Here is a 22,709-nt window from a genome sequence, read left to right as displayed (position 1 = left end):
TTCTGCTTGGTTTTGCATGTCTCCTGGTGCAGTCTAGTCAGTTCCACCTTTTCTTCACCAGCACTTTCTAATCAATGGCATTTTCAGACTCTTTTGCCCGAAAGCAGGAGACAGGATGGTTCAGTGGTTAGGGCACTAGACAGAAATACCACTCCAGCATCCCGTGGGATCGCAGGCCAGGCGCTCACCCGCTCTTTGTCTGTACTCCCCATCTGTAAACCACCATTCTCCTAAGGCACGGGGCTGCCCCAAAGCACACAGCATTTTATCTGAGCGGGGTAATGAGCTACAGACTGCTCTTGTCTGCGCCTCTGTGCAGTGCTCATCAAAAATAAAGCTACAAATGGGTCAATGGGAGCTGAACGTTGTAATTGTGGGAGTAATGAAGCTGGAGGTAAAGCAGAAACTTGGAAGAAAGGAGCTACATGAAAGTGTGCAAGGGTGCTTCAGTCCCTGGGGTGGAATGTAAACACCAGCTTTCCAGGCAAACACCCTGCTCCAAAATTGGAGGAACTTCATTCAGGCATAAATGCCCTGCTTTAAATAGCACGGCAGGGCTTTATCTTCCTGTCTTGACTCCTCAGGAACCCTTTGTTTTTGAGCAGACTGCCACTGGCCAGAGTGATGATCTTGCAGCATGTGACTGCTGTGCTTGGTACCAGCTAAAATAGGATTCCAACAGCAGCCAGGGATGCTTGTGTTTCCCCAGTGAGATCCTTGCACGGACAGCCTGTCCAGGCATGGCTGGACCTGAAGAGGAAGGCAGGGCCATCATCTTAGACATGATGTTACATCCTCCATAGGCCTATTCAATCAGTTTAAAACCCTCCATAAATCCCAAAGCTTGTGTTCATCACAATTGCTGTAGATGCTAGGTTACATGACTATGTGCTCCTAACGCCCATGCTAGTCTCCCTATTTGTTTTCTAAACACTGGAGTGATCAGGTCTCCTATTTGTAACAGGACCCATGGAAAAGCAACAGGATTATCCATTTTCTCACAGATATACAGACTAGTAGCAATAATAATTCTCTTACTAGCAAGGCTTCACAACCATAAAACCACATACCACTGTGTGCATACTGCTAACAGTAATACCTGCAATTACTGGGTAAAGCCCAGTTTGCCCTAAAACAGTAGTTGACTGTAATTACTTGAATTTACCTAATTGCAGCTCATCATGCCCCTGCCTAAGCGGGGATCAGCAGCACTCTCATGGAGATATCTCTGAAAGTGGTGGTGCATTTAGTTGCCTTTAGGGGATGGAAGCACAATGAACTAACTCATTTAAATCAGCACCCAGCTCCCAGGGTGTCACTCACCACCCTGTGTAATGTCACCTCAGGAAGGGAAGCCCAGCCAGGCGCACCTGCAGAACCCATGTTCATGCACCAGCATCCTCAGAGTCAGGCTCAACTCTCAGGAATCATGGTCAGTAAATAACCTATGGATAACCAACTGGACCCATCCAGATGTTTTCTAAAGGAGGGCAAATACTTAAGAGCTTGTCAATGCTTTAATATTAATTTCTGATATGAGCTTCTGGTTTGAAATACAAGTACTTATTTATTCAGCAGGATGTTACAGCTGGTACTTGACTTTCGCTTGTACCCTACTATGTACATGTTTCTTTTCTGAATCAGGCTTATAAGCCTGGAATTTATTTGCTGAAGTTTCATGGAATATAAAGAGTTAGAAAATGAGAGAGGAAAGATTTATTTTAGTGAATGCAAATAATTTCTTTCTTCTTACCCCTGGTCTACACGCATTTATGGCAGAGATGAGTTGAGGGAGCAAGAGGTGAAGATCTTTTCTCAACAGGACCACGCTGAACAACAGCACTAAGCTACACAAACAGCACAACAGGGTCAGTAAGGTTGGCCCAGATGATCCCTTTTGGTGTTCTATGGTATTCTATGATTTTCCAGGACCCTTTAGACGTCAACTTTTATCTAAAGTGCTTGACTACTGAAATGGCTACTGGAAAAATGCAATGGAATCAAAGTAACTTCATCATTTGGGCTGAAACCCTGCTGGAAATGTGGAAATAAAGAGCAAAGCGTATTAGTGGACTGGCCTGTGTGATTTCAAGGGTGGCTGCTGGTTCACGAAGGCTGTTTTACCTGTGGCTCTGCAGGCAGCTCAGAGGTAGCCACCGTTTCATGCTCATCTGCCGCAGCTCACAAACAAGAGCTTCTGTGACCTCTCCATCTTGTGAGTCTGTAACCATCATTGCATGTATCACTCCCAGTATTATTACCAGTCATAATATTATCCAGCTGTTTGTTGATTGGTTTTTTTTAGAGACAAAAAAAAGACAACTATCATATTTAACTTTACAGACATTTTGCCGCAACAAGACTTCACCAGATGTTCTGTCCCTTGATTATGCATGCCACAAGAGCATGTTTTATAATGACATAAATGCAAAGCAAGATGAAAGTCATGGAAATGCCTGTGTGCTCTTTTCTTAACACAGCTGTATTTGAGATGCTTTTTGCATCTGTCAACCATAAATCAAATGGAGGAAAATGATCCTCAGAACTAGCCTGTTCCTTGAGAGAGTAGGCATTTTCCCTCACAAACATTAATCTATGTCAAGAATTATTCTCTGCTATAAACTTTCACTTCCCACATTCATGAGGAGGTTAAGTTAAAATGTTTCTAAAGCATTTCCAACCCTGGACTGGCAAGTGCTGAGAGCTTCAGGTTTGACTACATTTATTGATGGGATTATGAAAGGTAAGTAATGGAGACCGCTTAAGGGGGGCATATGTCAGCTAGGACTCCTAATTTCTATTCCCAGCAGTGCCAAAACATACATGAGTGGCTATAACCAGATCTCAGACCAGGGCATGAGGCTCTTCAAATGCTTTTGGGGGACATGGCACTTAGTTAATAGTCAAGATGCTGAAATGAACCTCCATTATCAGTAAAGACGAATATTTAGTGTGTTTAAACTTTCCACATGGCATCGCTGGGGCACTGGGAAGCAGAATATCACAAATGACAGAGGTGTTACTGTGTAAGCACAAAATACAGCAGTGCCCAGGAGAAAAGAGCACCCAGGTTTTTTGTGACATTTCCCAAGCAAAGCACCATCTGCGGTAAGCCCTCAGCTGCGTGTTACCTATATCCTGTATGAATGAATCCCTTTCTTGTGTGATTGTTCAAAGCCAACAGGTCCGTTTCTATAGAAGCACCCACAGGATCACCAAAAAAACCACATATTCAGCTCTTGTTAATGTCAGCAATGACGTACCAGAGCATGTACTTGTTTGTCCTGAAGAAATACAGGACTTCCACCGCTCAAGAGCGAGCTGCTGCCGAACGCCAGCTCAGAAAAGAAAGAAACGAAGAGAGAAAAAAAGTTGTTGACATGAGAGGAAAAACCAGGTTTCCTGTTTGAACTCTGACAGGTACTGGAAGATATGAGTAACATCAAATCTTGGTCTGCTCTAAAGGCAGTCTGTGGTCAGGGGGTTCTCACATTTGTTTGTGTGGAACAGCTTTGAATTGTTTGCAGATACCGCGCAGAAGAAACTCAGAGATCCTTATCGGGGCGCAGGGCCTGTTATGAAATAGATGCATTTGTGAACAGGTTACAGGAGATCAAACCGCTCCAGATGACATGCCTCACATGCTGTAAAGTGTGGTAGATGCTCCCGAGATACCTCCGAAAATATCACATGTGGCAGCGTTGTCGAGTACAGGCAGTGGCCACCTTTATTTCCATTTCTCACTGTGTGGCAGGGGAAAGGAGTTTGGGGGATGTTTTTCCAGTTCATTCTTTATTTGTGTGTGTCTGTTTGTCTGCTCAAATTAAAACTTTCCTTCGTTATAATTTTCACTAACAGAACCACCCAAACAATTGCAAAGGAAACTAGATGCTGGGAGAAAAAGGCTTAAGGCACCCTGGGTTTGCCCTGGTTGGGTGCCATGCTCTCCCCCATGGGTGACACCACCAGTGTGACTCCTCACCAGTTCTTCTGGGTTGAAAAGTCCAGTGGGGAAACCTGCAGGAAGGAGGGATTCTGTGTCAGCAGTACAGACTGTTCTGCAGCAGAAAGGAAAGCAAATAGACATGGATGTGAACGCTGCAGGTGAGCAGAGAACAGGACCATGATGCCCAGCCCAGCTCCGAGAGGTGCTGGTGAGAACTATACCAATTCTAAGAGCCTTCCAAAGTGCTCAACCAGAACAGCAGCTGAAAGCCTGTCTCCCTCACAACCCAGCCTGCCAGCCACGGCATGCTGCTTCCTCGGGCCTCAAACTTCACTCATCCCTTCAGACGAGTCTACCCTTGACCAAACACCATGCAAGGAGCTCAGCTATCTGTGGACCAGTGGCCACCCTCCAGCCCAGGTCTGCAGGTGTGCAGTGAAGAGCTCAAAGGGCCCTGCTCGTCTCCTTCCTCACGACAAGCCGGTCTCCAACTCCAGCAGCCACATCTGCTCTCGCACTCTTGCGATGCCTTTTCCTCCCGACCACCCCTAATGTCGCATTACAGCGCCTCTGTTTACACAAAACTAAGCCTCAATTTTCCTTACTCTCTAATGCAAAACATCTTGCTCAAAAATGCTGTTAAAAGGCCCTCCCAGAGCTCTGCTAAGCCCAACTTGTATCAGGGGATACAGCTAGTTCACAGCTCTGTGGTATGATTTAGTAAGTGGATAGCTTAGAGCTGCTTCAAATCATTCGTTAACGCAAAACTGTCCTCAAATCTGTGTATCCCAAATTCATGCCATCACCTCTCACAGCCCAAACTGAGTCCACACGAGGAGCTTCCATCAAAACTGGAGGCAGCTCTGCGTGCATGCCTGATAAACGGGACACTGCCCTTCAGGAAGAACAGTCTCTCTTGATCCATTACTATGATACCACCACGCCAAGACACCACAGGTTATTTGAACTTCTTGAGGGTAGATTTAGGTTAGACATTAGGAATAAATTCTTCCCCATGAGGGTGGTGAGATGGTGGAACAGGTTGCGCAGAGAAGCTGGAAGTTGGGATTTCAGATCTGGGCCGCTCATAACTTCACTTATCTTGTAAGGGCCTTTCTTGAGCTGCTTGTGTAGTAAATTTGAAGCAGATAAAAAGCTGCAAGTTCCTCAGACACCTGATGGAGCTCAACCCCTTGGAGCACATGGCTGGAGGGACAGAAACTTAGCAAACAATTATCCTCTTAAAACACTGGGTACTGCCTTTGGCTTCAGTGCTGAGCTAGAACCTTTCAGTTAAATCCATGATTTTCTACATTAACTTTTGTAAATTTACTGAAGTGGGTGTTTTCCCACTGGTTGTTCTGGCACAGCTGGCACAAATGCAGTATTAACAGTATGTTCCCAATGATCTGACACTGGATTTCCTCTGAAATCACTGGGACCTAAGTAAGTGGTTAACTTCATACCTGTGATCAAGAGCTTTGCTGAATCAGGGCTATAAATCACAAGAGAAAGCTGGAGGGATGCTCCTGTCACTGAAGTCATTGCCTAGTCAGTACTTATTTGAGGGTAGTGAGATTAAGCCATTAACTTCTTTGTAGTAATTCATAGCAGCGTCATTAGAAATGGACTTAGAGAATTACAAAGTGCATAAGATAAAACCCAACAGGATCAGGAATGAGAAAACCCAGAGGACTCATAACTAGAAATAACAACAAATTCATTCAGTACTACATGATACAGCAGTAAATATATATTGAAAATGGGAGCACAGGTTGTTTATATACAGCACTGCAGCATCATAAATTTACAGCACTGAAGGGTTTGGTTTAACAGAATACTAATCCACGGCAAATTTCTGAATAGCTTTCAAAGTGAAACTGCTTAAAATAAGGCATTACAGACCTTTGTTCCTTTGAGTTTTCAAGTACTGGTGTGAATTATTACTTTCAAAGTGCTGTCCCCATTGATTCTATCTTGTTTTAGCAAAGACTAAGGCCAGGTGTGCTCATACTCTTTGTGAATTTTGAATGTTAATGAACAAAAGACAACTGAGTTTAACCAAGAGATAAGACAGGCAGATTAATTCAATTATTAACTATGATTTATGTTCGCTCTGTACAATTTCATTAAGGAATTTTCCCTTTTCATTTAACTCCTCATGCTTAAGTGCTACTACCAAATGTTTTGACTCTTATTCAAATAAAGTAATTACAAGGAATAGTCCCCTTAATCTTATTTAAATGATTTCTTTTCAACTTCTCCTTTTAGTTTGGATTTTGAGCGAGTTAATAAGATGCAATGGGACTGTGTGTGTGCTCTGAGCAAAAGCTTCATTTATTACATCCAGACTTCCCTGGTAGCAAACACGCGATCCAGCCCTGCTCTGTAAATCCTCCCAGATCACCCAGATTCCAGCCATCAGGTGCCACACACTGTGCCTCCAGCATTTAATTCGTATTTAGCAGCAATATTACCTGATTTTATGTGATCCAGTAGGACATGCAGATGTTGAGAGTCAAAATAGTGTTGGCTTATTAAATAAAAAGCATTTTTAACAAAGCAACTGATTTTCAAAGTGTCTGAATCTTTTTGTCTTTGTCTTTTTTGAATTCTATACTCTCAGAATATCTAACCACAAGCATTTGAGCAAACTAGAGAAAAGAAACTGTTGGTGATTCTCTGTAGGTTTCAGAAGGCAGCAGGATATACACACCAGTTTATGTTGCTATCTATAGAGACCTGCAGACAAACGTACAGTGGAACAAAGATACGCATCTAGATACATTTGTACCTGCCGCTCATGTGCCTGCATGGAGAGAGATTCTTAATGAGATAAGGAAACAATGGAAACTTTCACATTCAGGGTTTGAGTGTACTGAACTCTGCAGTTCTCCCTTTTACATTTTAGTAATAAATTCTTCAGGCTTTTTTATTTAAGCCATCATTTTTGCTACGCTTTCCATGAGCTACAGCTGAGGACAACACATCCAGCGCTGCTGGTGTGTGGCACATTAGTGTGAGCTTCTGGACCTGGCTTTGACCTGCGTTGAAGCACAACCAAACATATAAAAGGGAAATAGTTATCTTTGATTCAACTGCTTCTTTAGTTTAGCAGAAACGTAATTTCTGAACTACTGAGTGAGGCAATCACAACATGGAAGAACTTGAGCAGAACTAAAGCAGAAAGCTAAAACTGGAGAAATATCAGTTTATAGTTGGTGTAACAGGACCTTGGGTGAAGGATGGAGCTCCCTGAGCAGTCCCGGCTCTCCATGGTCTGATCTCCCCTTCTGACTGCCATCAAATATTCACTGAAGTCAGGATGATTCTCCAAGTAATTCTAGCAGGGAAGAGTCAAGCATTTCCCAAACCCAGAGAAATCACTAGCATGGTCAAGGCCAGGTTGGATGGGGCTTGGGGCAATCTGCTCTAGTGGAAGCTCTCCCTGCCCATGGCAGTGAGTTGGAAATGGATGAGCTTTATGGTCCCTTTTAACACAAACCAGTTTCTGACTCTATGATCAATGAGTGGGAATCAGTAAAGCTCTGGTGAGCTCAGCAGGACTGTGACAACTCACAAAGATTCAATACAGACCACAGGACCCAATTCAGAAGCCCACGAAATCCATGCACTGGTTTCCCAGCACTGGAAGAGCCATTTACGTGCCCACAGGAATCACTCACTTCTAGCAAACTGAATCGCAGTTTTTATTAAGCTGTCTCTTTCCCTACACTGGCAAGGCTTTGAGGAAGCAAAGATATAAACCAGAAATATTTAAAAGAACGTTCATTAATTTGTAATAGCTACAACTCTGTGTTTCAAAACCCCATCTCTCTGGGAACCATGAGTTAAATATGCATCCTGATACCTTGCAGTTCCAAAGAGGAGATACAGATATATATTTCTTTGGAGACAAACTTTAAAAGTTGATGAAGTGAAATAAATAAATCCAATAAAATCCAGATGATCACTGACTAACTTTACTTGCTTAAAGAAATCCGATGGCTTCAAGAGCCTTCTCCTTCCCTCATGGTCAACAGAGCTCAGTTTTAACTATAGCTGATGGGTTCTTGGTCTTTGCAAGGAAGGATGAAAAAGAACAATTTTGATAATCAAACTTGTCTGTAAAACCAGACCAGGAACCAGACATCACTGAACAGGCTGAAGGCTTTTCCACATTTATCAGTCCATTCCCCAGTAAACCTCCCCCGGTGCCCAGGTACAGGAAGGGAGGTATGGCAGTGGGTTTGGGAAAGGAGGTGAAAAAAAGAGATACTCCTGGAGAACACCAAAAAAAAAGAGGCATATGATCTAAACCACTGTGAAATCAGCAACCTGCCAGTGGGTAAAAAGACTAAAGTAAAACTCTAGTGATGAGCAAAGTGCAATGCCAATGCTAAAACGCCATCCATACTCTGGTACAATGGAATCAGTACTCTGGTAAAATGGGATCAGTACTCTGGTAACCAGAGTTCATAATCTGTTTAACAAAGCCTTCCTTAAGCAGTACTCCAAAATCTCAGTTCTTGGACATCTACAATAGCTTCTGAGTGTAGGACAAAACCTAACATACTGGTAGGTACACAACTAACAAGGTCAGGTCCTTTAATGTATCAGATAGTTGTGTTTCACCTTAGGCACTATACAAATGTTGAGTGTTCACTAGAAGTGGAAGCTGGCTCCCGGATGGCGCCAGCTCAGTATCTCAGTTTATGTCTGCCTTCAAACCTCACATGAGCTGTAAAAGCTGCACAGTTCCTGTGAAAATCCCTCACTTTATTCCAGGCTGGAGGGACAATATAAAGCAAAAAGGAGAAAAATAAAGCAAAAAGGATTGATAAAGAAATCCTTGCTCCTAATAGCAAAAGGTTACTCTTAGGTTACAAACATCACTTTTCAGTTGATACATTTCTCATTCCTAGTAAATGTTTCTGTGACTTTTCACTTTCAGGGTCTGTGTTGTGTAAATACTTTATTTTTGGCCACAACACAGGCTGCTCACAAGCCCTTGATGTGTTCCAGGGGCTCCTATTGATGCCATTTCAGGAATCTCTACAGCAACACAATCCTTGCTATTTTTATCAGCATCGGTTGTACCCAGCCTATTGTGTAGCTGCTGGACTTAAAAGCATTGCAGGAAATCCAGCACCAGGAAATCACCAAGGCATTTTACTTCAGGATTGCAACACTACCTCTTCAGTAGCTGGAAATCCAGGCTAAGAGCAATAACTCTGTTCCTGCAACACAATGTAAGTGTGTACGTGGTTGTAAGCGTGGCTATTTTTAGACAGTAAAAGCTTCCGCTTTCCCAAACCAAAAGCAGGCAGAAATGAATGCGAATCATCTGCAAATTGTGGGCATCTACAGCCCTCCAAGTGAGTTTGCTCCAAGTGCTTTTTGAAGGGCAGGATAGTCCCAGTTTTCTGGTTAAAATCCACATCAGCCTCATACACCAGCGTGGTACAGCTTCACTTTTAGCTTTCAGGCTATGATCCAGCTCCCAGACACAATTCTTTCTCAGGTCACCTGGACTCACCTTGAATTCCTGCTTCCAATCCTGATTCTCCCCTGGCCACAAGCACTGAATCAAGTGCCCAAACCCAAAAGTGCCTTACCCATAAGGTGCAATCTACGGTACAGGATTTCCCAGACACTACTGTGCAAATGCATATGGGCACTGTAAAAGTGAGACACAAAATAACTACTCTGAATGCAAACTTTCCTAAACCCTTTGATGGCAGCAATAGAAAGTGGGACTGCAAGTGCTGATGTGATGCTGCTTACTTGCATTTCTCATTATTCTAACAAGCAGGCAGTCTCCAGGCTCCAGAAACCAAAGAGCAGCCAGGGACTAATTCTCCCCAGTTGCTACCCTGCTGCTGATAAAAAGTTATAGCAGAGACAAATTCCACCCTCAGACTTTTATATAAAACAGGCTTGCACATGCAGGCCCACAAAAGCACCGAGAGCACTGCTTTTAATTGCAATTAGCAGGACAAAACAAGAGGCAGAGTATTTATCTGAGGAAAACGCTGCACCAAACCAGCAACATAACAGCACCTTAATCTGAATGGAAGCAAAATGCACAAGAGAACAGGAAAGAATGGTTTGTGTTGAAGGGACCTTAAAGCTCATCCAGTTCCAACTCCCTGCCACGGGCAGGGACACCTTCCACTAGAGCAGCTTGCTCCAAGCCCCTGTGTCCAACCTGGCCTTGAACACTGCCAGGGATGGGGCAGCCACAGCTTCTCTGGGCACCCTGTGCCAGCGCCTCAGCACCCTCACAGGGAAGAGCTTCTGCCTAAGAGCTCATCTCAGTCTCCCCTCGGGCAGGTTAAAGCCATTCCTCTTGTACTGTCCCTACAGGCCCTTGTCCAAAGCTCCTCTCCAGGTTTCCTGCAGCCCCTTCAGGCACTGGAACTGCTCTCAGGTCTCCCCTTCAGGAGCCTTCTCTTCTCCAGGCTGACCCAGCCCAGCTCTCTCAGCCTGGCTCCAGAGCAGAGCTGCTCCAGCCCTCGCAGCATCTCGGTGGCCTCCTCAGGACCTGCTCCAACAGCTCCACGTCTGGGAAAGAAGCTGCATGGCACTGTGTCCCGAAGACACACAGAGCCCACAGCTCTATCCTCCCTGCTGTTCCTGCACTGACACAGTGCTCCCTGTGGCACCGATGATGTGTCCAGCACCACACAGGAGAAAGTAAACTTTCCAGACAGAAACCCTACAATGTGAAGCAGGCTGGCACACCCCAGCTGGGCTTTCAGAAAGCTCACAGCTTGATAGTTGAATTTGATGTATTTCTGGTTTGGTTTTAGTCTGTTTCACCTCCTCTCTCGAGCCCTGTGTTATCATAATTAACTTAACTGGAACAGGCTTTCTCTAAACATTTCCAAGCAGCCTTTGGGAGGGCATCTTTCCACAGCCCTCAAAGCTTCTACAGAACTGTGTTTTTCTCTCCTATCTTAACAATCTTTTTGCTTCAACCGTGTATTTGTTCTCTTTTCTAGCACCCTTCCCTCCCCATGGCCAGAGCTACCAGCTAGAGAGTTTCCATTAACTTTACTGAGCTTTGGTTCACGCTTTATATTCAGAAGTTTTCTGCCCCTTCTCATCTTTATATCCCTTCACCACAATGGTTCCTACCCACACAGAGCTAGTCTGTGCGAGCTGGAAATCTCATGAGCCTGTGGCTCTCAGGTTGTTTCCAGTTCCCAAAGAAGGCAATGTTTTTGCCTTCAGGGGGTTTCAGTAACTCCCATTCTGAACTGGCTACAAACATAGTTTTTCAGGCATAAAAAAGCCTCAGATTTGGTCCTATTTAGAAAAACAGATGGGGGCACTTGGCCGCTTTTAGCCTTATCAGACTCATAAAGTTGGAGTGATTCTTCAGCCAAAGTGGCCCCTGGGGATCCAGCCATACCCGGAAGGTGATCTGCAGCAGCTCCTTATGAAGTTGATTTATTAACAATCTGCAGGAAGCTCTCAGATCCCATTCTATTCCATGTTTTCCCTAAAATCAGGGGGGATAAACCAGAAGGGGCACATTTAGATTGGCAGAGGATGGGAATGCGGAAGCCATTGCAAACATAAGGGAACATGACTGGAGTTAATCTTTAAAATAGAAATAATAATGAAGTTCAACATAAGTAAGTATTATAAATGAAAGGAGTAAGCACTAATACAGATGCACCATGTGAAAGGGTTACAGCAAATAGAAGTCAACAATTGGAGGTTGCTTCCCAAACAATGAATATGCAGCTTTTCCTCTGGGATAAATGACAAAATGCATCTGCTGTGCTCAGTATCAGTGAAGTCTCAGGCTCTACCACCAAGCACTTTGGGGGCTTCACCTTCAAGAAAGATATGGAGCACTTGGAGAGAGTGCAAAAGCCAAAGAGAAGAATGAGCAGACTGCCTGAAAACCAGCCCACTGAGATGATTGAGTTTGCTGAGCCTAATGAATGGGCTACCAGCAAGGAAATGACAACCACAGTCCCTAAAAGGCATCCAAGCAAGAAAATGGAACAAATGGTTCAGTGAGGAGGAGAGACTTCAACTTTGGCAAGAAAGATTCAGGTTAGACCTCAAGGAAACCCTCTAGTGAGAGGAAAGCGCTGGAACAGGCTGACTGGAGAAGCTGCAGAGCTCCCATCATGGGAAGCCTTTGCACTAGAATGACAAAGGTGTTTTTTCCTGTAGCGGTTCAGGGGCTGGGTCAGAAGACTGAAAAGTCCTTTCTGTGCTTATTAAACAGCTACTTATGGTTAGGTTCTCCAGGCAGATCAAAGTGAACACTTCACCCAGCACCACGCAACTGCAGGTTCAGGGATGTTGTAATGATCCAATTTTCTGGATTTTTAAACCCTCAACAACAGTTAGTGGCCAGCCTTGCCCAGAAGGTCCATAGAGCTGATGCAATTCAACTCTGCTGACAGAGGTCTATGGTGGGAACAGGGAAGAGTCCACCTTGATTGCTTCTCACTTCCAGACCCACAGAGATCTTCTGGAAGTGGCTTGGTTTCAGTGAGAGGATGGAGGTCCAGCACTTCTCCACAGAATCCCAAACTGGTTTGTGTTGGAAGGGACCTTAAAGCTCATGCAGTTCCAACCCCCTGCCACGGACAGGGACACCTTGCACTAGAGAAGGTTGCTCCAAGCCCTGTCCAACCTGGCCTTGAACACTGCCAGGGATGGGGCATTCCTGAGATCAGCCTTTCCATGCACTAAGAGAAAAGAAGAAATTAAGCAGCAAAAGATGAGTCAATAATTGCCAAACAGGCAGCGGATTTGGACATTCCCTGTGTACAGCAACCGCTGTCCCATGAGCTCCTGCCTTCCACCTGTATCCTTCCTTCACCCATCTCAGCATTGGTCAAGGCAAAGGTACACAGCCAACAGAACATCATGCACTTCAAGCAGGAGCAAGACACCGGATAATAAACCCGAGGCCAGTGATTTATCCCGCAGGAGGGTCTGGCCACCCATCTCAGTCTGCTTTCTTGCTCACACACATTGTGCGCACCAGGTTCACTCACGTTTTGCTCCCTGAACCAGCTTGGTATTTACTCACACAATTATTCCATGCAGACTTATTGTTCAAGCCTTTTCTTTTGTTCTTGTAAAGATTAACTTTGCAGAAAGATGCTCAGCTGGCAAAACATCTGGAAATAGAACTCTCTGGTGGTCTATTTTCAGAACTGAAATACTTGGTGGTCACCAGATTTCACTACCAGCACTTAGTGGTTTTAAAAGTTCTTTTCTGTTCTACATATTAACATAATTTGTTTACTATAAAAAGACTCCTAAACATGTATTTCTCCCATCTTCCTTGTCCATTACAGGATGAAACCTGAATGTTACATCAAAGAGGCTAAGTCAAGTCTCAAAATGCTCCTACCCAAAACCAGCTTCACTTTCAGACTCTAACTGCTTATTTTCCAGATAAGCTTAAAAGCCCTTAAAACAACAAGACAGGCACGATCACCACAGCCCATCAGAAACACAGCATGTTCTGTTGTTGTCATAAGAAATACCACGATTGCAAGAATCCCAGGACGCAGGAGACACACTGACAGCAAAAGCTCCAGTCTTCTGTGCTCAGCAGACGATACTGATGGGGAATAAATAGTGATTTAAAAAGCAAGTTACACGACTTATAGCTGTGTCTTAATGAGTGTTCTTGCCTGAAAAAGAGCCAGGCAAGCAAAGAGCTCAAACACTACAAGAGTCCTCAGAAAAGGATTTTGAAGGGATCAGGAAGAACTGACCTCTTTCCTCATCAGTCATGCTTGCCACTTTTATTTTACCTGGGTAGATGTTTAACTGCAAGTAGTATTTGACTTGCCATGCTCCTGTTTGCAGAGTATACGGTTACCTGGCGAGACAGGGCATTCTCTGGTTGTGAAAGCTCCCTTAGCCAAGAGAGCAGCACCAGCCAGGTCTGAACACAAAACAACCTCTGTGGGTTGTGTGTATGTGGGCAGGGAGAGAATGATGCCAACAAGGCATGAGCAGGGCAGAAATCATCACCAAATACTCCTGATAGATGGGAAGCAGCTCAGAGCAGGGCTAGCAAAGTAATGAAGAGCCTGAGGGAACGAACTGCAGAGGGAACATTAGAGGAAATGCACATGTATACTTTCGACCAAGGGAAAGAGTCTGGGAATATCTGACAGGTATCCACTTCACAGAGGGGAGGGAAGCGTTCGGTGTGGGATAGGATGGATAACTGGGAGCAATTATAGGAAACTGAATAAGAAGAAATTTAGGCTCAATATGATGGAAGAAAATTAAAGAAGAAAATTAGAATGCGAAATAGTTTGGGGGCAAAAGGGTCATTTGCAGCAACTCATTCAGTGGAGCCCTAATAAAACATACAGCAAGGAGAATCGTGCTCTGTGAACTCAGACTGTCTGAGTGACCCACCAGTGCTTTGCCAGCTCTGAGAGTTAGTGCTGCATGTACACCTGACCACACCATGGGATACAAGGCAGCAATGAGGGGAGTCTTTTCTTGATAGCTCTGCTCCCCCAGGGCCAGACTTTGCTGCAGCTCTACAGCCTCAAGCTTTCACTGTGCTCCAGGACACTTGACCACTACTACTAGTGGTAAGCAGTGTTACCAGGAATAGCAACCCAAGAGCTGCCAGATGCTGCCCTGTCCCTAGCAGGGTGAAACTCTGGAGCAATGCACACCGTTTTTGCCAGAGTTCACATCTCTAACACATACACAATAGTCTTGCCCTGACATTTATTCCAATACACACGGGGAGAGCTTCCAAAAGCCCGTTGCAGACAGTTAGGAAGACTAACCAAGCCATTGAATTACTATATAAATGATCTTCCAGGCCTCTTCCAGGGACAATAACAAGACTTCGAGGGGCTTCCACAATAGCACAGTCTCATGTGTGATCCCAGAGGCTTCTGGCTCAGCCTCTTCTATTCAAGCACAGCAGAACTAGTGCAGCTCTGACTGAACTGCAAGACACTGTGGGGTTAAACCCAAGCATTGCATCAAGATTAAATACATGTGTTATGAAAAGCCTCAGTGTTTTGCATACATGATTCAATAAAGAGCCTGAGCAGGATAATTGTTTTGCCCAGGTTAATAACCAGAATTTTCTTTGCTTTTTTTTCTTTATTATTATTAGTCCTCAGAATGATGTTTAAGGTAAACAACCCATAATTGTGCAAGAACTGCAGTAAAGTGGAATGCTCTATCCTGAGTGCCCATTCCTGGATATTATGTTCTATGACCAAAAGTCACCCTTGCATTTAGGAAGTTAATTTTCTGTTTCTAGAAACTAAAGCAGACTCTGTGCGCATGTAAAAGATTAAAATAAAAAGGAAATTAAGCCCTGAATACCAGAGGCAATGTCAAAGTGAGAATTAGGTTTACACAAGGTCAGAACTCAGGGAAGGCATCCCAGAGCCAGGGATCTGTGCTTTGCCCCATGTTCAGCTCTGGGCCCCTCACTACAAGAAAGACATTGAGGTGCTGGAGTGGGGGCAGAGAAGGGCAACGTAGCTGGTGCAGGGCCTGGAGCACAAGTGTGATGGGGAATGGCTGAGGGACCTTGGGGGGTTCAGTCTGGAGAAGTCTCAGGGGGGACCTTATCGCTCCCTACAACTGCATGCTCCCAAGGAACAAGGGATGGGACAAGAGGAAACAGCCTCAAGCTGCACCAGGGGAGGTTTAGATGGAGAAGAGGAACAATTCCTTCCCCAAACGGTGCTCGGGCATTGGAACAGGCTGCCCAAGGCAGTGCTGGAGTCACTGTCCCTGGAAGCATTCACAAACCACGCAGAAGAGGCCCCCAGTGACATGGGTTAGTGGTGGCCCTGGCAGTCCCAGGGGAACAGTTAGACTTAGAGGTCTTTTCCAACCCAGTTAATTCTGTGACTGTATGGTTGGAAGCAGCCACAGCTCCTGCAACCCGGGGAGCAGAGCACTATGCTGCCAGCACCATCCCTGACACAGTTTGAGCCCTCACCCCGCCGGCAAGCCCCCACATGCCTGCTTCGAGTGCCAGCTGTGGGCAGCAAGTCGTGACAGGCCTCGAAGGGAAGCGACACCCCCGATTATCCCTTTGCAACCCGCCCGAAGCTCCCGAGTAAGCCGGAGCCCAGCGGCGCGGCAGAGTCAGCCTCCTCCGGCGGCCGCCAGAGGGCGCCGCAGTGCCCCGCAGCCGCGCAACCTCCGCGTCCCCGCCGCGGCCGCTGCTCTGCCCCGCGCACGGCGCAGCAAGCGGCGGAGGCACCTCGGAGCAGCGATTCTCAAGCCCACACAAACCGGGCTGTGCCCCGCTGTGGGGGCCGCGGCGCAGTCCCAGCTCGCTCTTTGCGGCCTGCTGAAACCGTGACTTTGGTTTCTGTCGTTCAGTGGAACCGTATTCATGCTCGTAAAGCACAACAGCTGCATTTTGAGATGAAGGCAGGGGTGGGTTTAGGGTGAGCAGAGTGGAAAATGCACTTCAGGAAGTTCAGATGAAATTGAGTGCTCTTGTTCCCAGGTGCTGCAGGGGTTTAAAATGCTTCATAGAAAGAGAGCTTGAAAATTAGGGTCAAATAAGGAGCAAGATGCATAAAGCAGGACTAACAGATGTTAACAAAGGGAATGGGCTTAAGATAAAAGAAGGGAGATTTAGATGAGATATGAAAAGTCTTCCCTGTGAGGGTGCTGAGGCGCTGGCACAGGGTGCCCCGAGAAGCTGTGGCTGCCCCATCCCTGGCAGTGCTCAAGGCCAGGTAGGACACAGGGGCTTGGAGCAAGCTGCTCTAGCGGAAGGTGTCCCTGCCCGTGGCAGGGGTTGGAGCTGGAGGAGCTTTAAGGTCCCTTCCACCAGAAACTGTTCTGATTCGGTGATTAAAGCCCAACACTCAAACCAGTAATGCTCAAAATTCCCATCCATTTGCTGGTGACATTAACACACACCCAAAGCCCCCTGGGCTTGGCCAAAGCATCTTAGAAGCTAGCACAGGCCCAAGCCTTTGAAAGGCACATGACACTGATCATTACTATTTGTCCTGAAAGACTGGATCCCAGAGAGCCATGGGAATATCCATTCCAGATCAGGCACATACAGTATTCATCCCTTTTCCATAGATTAGTTCAGGAGTTAAGACACTGGTTTGGGATGCTGGGAGCACAGGGCCATAGCTCTTTCCTCCATCCCAGCTACCAAATTATGGGCTGCTCTGATGGGCAGCAGAAGCCTGTACATAAATCCTGCTCTTGATGGTTTGCCTTAGTGTGGAACATTTCCAGATGGATTAGACTGGAGAAAGGGAACAGGATGGTGCAGCTTGGAGCTTTAAAGAAAGAACTCTTCTCCCAGTGGAGAATAGCTGCGAAGAGATTTAACCTCTGAACTGAAGGGCTCCAACACCCTTTCATTGGGGGAAAGCCACCATTTTGCCAAAATCCCAATCCACCACAAGCATTGCTGGAGAAGTCCTACGAGTTTCAGCCCTTCCACACAGAGGCCAAACTTTGTCTACTCAGCAAATCCTGCCAGGGCAGAGGTGTTAAATAACTACCTTAAACCTCAGTGTCGCAATACTCCCGGTCCTTGCTCAATTGCCACCTGACCTTAGAGACTCCTGGAGCCTGCTCATGCCTTTCTTGACACCTTTAGCCAGCCCCAGAACTTGAATGCCATGAGAAGGTGTCCTGCAGTGCTCTCAAGAGGCCCACTTCCAAGCTATGTTTTGTTAAGGGTAATTAGCTGAGTAGCCAGAAGGGATGAGAGAGATAACTGGGAATGCCACAGCCCGAGCTGCGAGTGACCACTAGTCAGCATTGCAGCCTTTCGACAGAAAACACATTGTTTTCTGCTATGTGGACAAACAGGTTGGACTAATTACATATAATCATTATTATTTATGCTCTACAGACATCAGAGTTTTGTCTTTAAATGAATTTATAGAGGGGGAAAAAAAAAAATCACAAAGCTGAATAATCCCTTTAATTATATGCTTAAAAATCCTGAATGGAAGAAATTAGGAGGCACAAAGGAACAAACATAAACTAATTATTCCTTCCTTTGCAGCTAACATATTTCTATGGTAACCACTATGGTCTTCGAAGAAATTCAATGATCTTTCTAAATCAGATCATCAGGAAAGTCACCCAGTAAAGCCACAAACCCAAAATCTTTCAAATAAGCCTAGAGATGAAGGAGGAAATTCCTGCTTTTCCCAGCTGTTCATCATTATAGCCATGAAACTGCATCTTCATCAAAACCACAGAGGAGATTCTCTCTTATGTGCTGTGTGGGGGTCAGTGGATATTGGAATCCCAGACTGGTTTGGGTTGGAAGGGACCTTAAAGCTCAGCCAGTTCCAAACCCCTGCCACGGGCACACAGGTAATTTGTGTATATAGAAGAGCAGAGAGGACTTTGACCTGTTCTGTATCCTGCATGGCAATATGAGAAGGTGAACAGAAGAGAACATATGGTCTTCATAGTTGCACTTTCTGCTTGCACACTTATTTTTAAGTTTGAAGGCTTCTTGTACAGCCTCAGCTTTCTTGTGCATCTTCAAGTAGATTGTCAAGTATTGATTTAAATGTGGGGTGTCCCAGTTCTGTTTCTCCAGTACATGGAGAAGCATACCAGGTAGGCAAAGTTTTAGTAGGTCAACACATGGGAAGTGGAGCAGTATTTGGCAAAGACCAAGTTTACACATTTTTGTACATGAAATGTAGTGAATTAATCAAGCCCATTCACTTCAAACCCAAACCAGCCTGTCACCACCTTCCCATCATCAAACACCAGCTCAGAGGGTGCATTCCCAGGGCAGTAATTCAAGCAGAGTGGGCCCTAGAGCTGGCAGATCCTGGCTCTATGCGAGGTTCACCTCTCCAGGCTGTTTGTCAGCCAAAAACACAGTTCCTGCAAACACACCTCACTCTTCTTTTGACCACACTGCCAAAACCAATGGCTTCCCCTATCGCATCTGTGGCCATGCTGGCAGCTACAGATAAAGCAGTTAACTGAACAGACTCCAGCGAAGGGATTCAGTTAAGAGGAAAGTCCCTGCAGCTGAAGCTGAGCAGCAGGGTTCAAGCTTTTTCACAGAAGTCAGAATTTTTTCCCTTCCTTCGGTCTCCACTTGGCACTTTGACCATCACACTTTCAGATGTCTGCCTTCCTTCACTGCTGTGAGCAAAACAGGAACTTTGCTGCACAAAACTAAGTAGGATGCTCTATATGATCTGTCTCTATGCTGGGATGAGTTTCCATCCCAAATACAAATACCAAGTAACTTCAGTGTCAGCAGGGACTGTTGGTTGGCTTTCTACATAACAGCCCTCATAGGCTTTACCCCTGTTCTTGGATGGTTTTTGCCACAGCTTTGTAAGGACATGAGGACATGTCATGCATCCCAGGCACAGGCCAGCAAGAGATTTGTTCCTGCCTTTGGTTAACATAATATTCTTAATAGCAGCAATAACAGCTCCTATTAAGACATCCTGCTGGCTTCGGAGAACAGGTTCCTGTTTTCCTCAGGTTCTTATTTTAGAAGCTCCTGGGGACTATGTAAACATGTCAGCTAGAAACAAAAGAACCATAGAGATCATTTGCTGAGAGCTTGGGTGGGTGATCAGAGCAGGGAATATGACGGGTCTGGCTGGGCTGCTGCTAGAAAGAGGAGCTTTCCCATCAACAACACTGGGAGATAGCAAGCTTGGCACAAATAGAGATGTACCAAGAGCAAGCAACACTGAGCAAACACTATCCAGGCTGGGGAAAGGATGTGTACACAACCTCACCACACTATGAGAAATTCACTTCCATTCAGTGCAAGACACCTCAGCTCTGTGCTGTGCCTTGTGGCCCCATTCTACATCTGCTCTGCCAAGTCTTTGTGCCCTTCGCTATGTTTAGTAAAAACCATAGTGGTTGAATGCTCATTTTGTGTTTGTAGTAACAGTTTTCCTCAAAAGATAACTTTTACACACTGAAATATCTCTCTAAAGTCAAGCTTGCTCACATCCCATCTTCCTTTTTCATTAATCCAGGAAAAATATCAAAAGCTCCATAATGAATGGCACCACTCTCATAACAGACAAAAGAGCTGAAAAATCTTCATGAGAGTTTTTTGGCTCTTGATCCTCCAAAGCACTTAAGCAGGAGCTTAATTTACTGCGGGTAAGTAGATGTGGCTCCAGTGGGACTACATAGCTGATTAAAGAATAAATGTAATTGTCTCTATAGATCAATGCCTTAATTTATTCCTCCTGGAGTATCAGATGGATCCTTATAGCCTCTGATAAACTTGTGCAGTGCAACACACTAAGTCATTCAAACTATGAAACCACACACATGCTAATGGAAATCTATACCTAGCTAGGTATTAACATCCCTGTTCAAGTATTTAATTTCTATTGCATTTTCTAGTTAAATAAAGTAGGGTTTTTTCAGAACTCTATATAGAGAGCTTACAAAAGCAACCCCACACCTTTTCCAACATCTTGACATATTCCAGAGCAAAAAAAAGAACCCAAACCCACAAAACCAGACATTTACCAGGGCAGATCCCTTCAACAGGAACAAATTTAAGACCCTGGAAAGTAACTTCAGGTATTTGAAAGAATGAAAGGATGTTGAAGGCCAGCTACAGGGCATGAAATCAGATATTGGAGCTGCTTCTGTTGCTAGCTGGTGCTTTGGACACATGTTTATCTGCTGTTTAGGGACCCTTATTCTATAGGCACTGAAAGTGCATCCATCAGAGGTATGATTTAATGGCCTTCACAGCAACCAGTGACCCTACAGGAAGAATAAATGAGTGTGCGTTGTTCGCTGAAGGCGAAGGCATGTTTTGCACACATGATGTCACTCTTGCAACTCAGGAAGAACTAATTGCTCAGCTTGTTGTAAAGTCTCATACTCCTTGGGTTTACTTGCAAATTATAGTCGTCTGGAAAGCTGCAGTATGTCATCAGCACACAGCAATGCTGTCTGAAGCGTAATTAATATCTGCCTTTCTTTTCAAGTTCCTTATTTACCCTCTTTCCCCCATGACAAATATGTTAATGCCTTCTCCAAAACCCACAAGTTGTCATTTTCAAAGAGCCCCCATCTTTCTGCCTTGAGCTCAACACTTTAGACTAAATCATGGGGAGCCTGTTCTTGCCCCCATTAAAGCTATTGAGGGTTTTGTCAGTGACTTCAGTGTAAGCAAACTCTCACAGGCTGTAATGGGAGCAGGACCACAGACCTATTTTGCTTTGCACCTTCAGCCAGAGGAGAAAAAAAAGGCAGCACCACACCAAACAAACAACAGGCAGGGATTGCCTCGGAGTTCTGCAGGATTTTGAGTTGAATCAGGTGCCCAGAGCAACATGACCATCATCAAACCATCCAGTCTTATGGGTTGCAATGGATTACAGGGTCCTAAAAGGCTTTAGTTTTGATTTTGAGAATTGATTTTATATCTTGGGGGTTATTTCCAGCAATACTATCTGCTTACCTGATTCTCTTTTAAGTGCTTATCTGCAAAGAGTAAAATACTGCCCAGAGCTTAATATAGTAGCATGTGAAAATAAACATACAAAAGATGTGTATCAGTGACAGCAATAACTGTACTGGTAGCCCAGACCATTACTGAGAACGTTTGCCACCAGCTCATGAAGTACAGCTCGCACAAGTACCAGGACTTGGATAACCCTGAATGTGTGTGCCCATTGCTGTGTGTGCCCCTTTACAGATGAGTCATGTTTATAAATAATAAATGTATTTACACCAAAATCAGAAATAGAATCTCCTGTATTTCACTACCCACATCGGGGTCCTACTTTTCCTTTTGTATTAAAGGAAAAAAATCCCCTGATAAAATCATCTGCCATGCAGCAGAAATCTCTGTGCAACAAGTACTATTTCTACTAGTACGTAGCTGTTAGCTTCAGATGTGAGTAAAGCATTTCCTTTTCCAAGCTTTAAACACATGGCAAGTCCCCATGCTGTATTTATCAAGTTTTCACATGTTTCTATCCCTCCACAATTAGCAAGGTAGATCTTCTGGAATTCTTACTGTATTACTAATGTGAATGTACTTGCAGGTAAGAAACTACAAGATAGGCTATAAATATCTTGTTTTGCCCATAGTGCTGTAACATAGAAGTTTAGACACCCATTTTCTTCCCAAAACATCCAGCTGTATCCAGATTTCCGCATTAACTCATACTTATCTCACCTCTCCCATTGATCTAGAACACCTTGTAGACCCTCTTGGGACCATGAGTACAAGTAAATAGTCATATTTAACTCCAGCTCAGCAGCATTACAGGAGCATCAGTAGCGGTGATTTTGAGGGTTAACATGGTGTCTGAGGGACACTGCTTGGTCTCTGCACTGCTGTGGTCTTCACCAAGTAAATTTTACATTGACTGGAGCATCTTTATCCAAGCACTTTTCCTCAGTCAGGAGCACTGTAGCATCCTGTGAGGTTTCCAATGAGAGCACTGAGGTCAGGCTTCCAACAGGGTGTAATATAGAGTCCCAGTCCTGCTGACTGAAGGAAGCCCATAGTCTGCAATCACTTCTGCACGTGTTCTACAAGCCACCTGCTATTTACATTTTTAAAAAGGGGTTTATGTTACATAGGTAGAGCAGAATGACAGAAAAGAATCTGTTTCAGCAGGATTTGTTTTTAAAGACATCTATTGATCCTCATTCCATCATGGTTTAGATGTGCTTCTTCAGCATTAGTGTAAAACCCTCCTGCATTCATCATGTAATAAAGATAACCCCTCTG

The 22,709-nt window shown here is 44.7% G+C and overlaps 1 long non-coding RNA gene across 3 annotated transcripts in view; it reads right to left on the bottom strand.

Moving 5' to 3' along the window:
- Window positions 1–1,323: 1,323 nt before the first annotated feature.
- The window catches only part of LOC130609314 (uncharacterized), a 38,161-nt gene continuing 16,775 nt past the window's right edge, over window positions 1,324–22,709 (bottom strand). The window contains exons 5-6 of one of the 3 annotated variants that reach the window (XR_008974759.1): window positions 22,337–22,462; window positions 20,301–20,722 (exon numbers count right to left, since the gene is read on the bottom strand). This is a non-coding gene — a long non-coding RNA (uncharacterized LOC130609314). Of the gene's footprint in view, window positions 1,446–20,300; window positions 20,723–22,336; window positions 22,463–22,709 lie in introns of those variants that run through there. The other 2 variants (XR_008974758.1, XR_008974757.1) reach the window with 2 other exon arrangements.

The sequence above is a fragment of the Pezoporus wallicus genome, unplaced genomic scaffold (assembly GCF_028554395.1).
Source record: "Pezoporus wallicus isolate ANWC-B61680 ecotype Strahan unplaced genomic scaffold, APGP_CSIRO_Pwel_v1 contig_12044, whole genome shotgun sequence".
NCBI classification, from domain to species: Eukaryota; Metazoa; Chordata; class Aves; order Psittaciformes; family Psittacidae; genus Pezoporus; species Pezoporus wallicus.
Note: the sequence above shows the minus strand (reverse complement) of the source record. Positions and strands in the feature narration are given on the sequence as shown.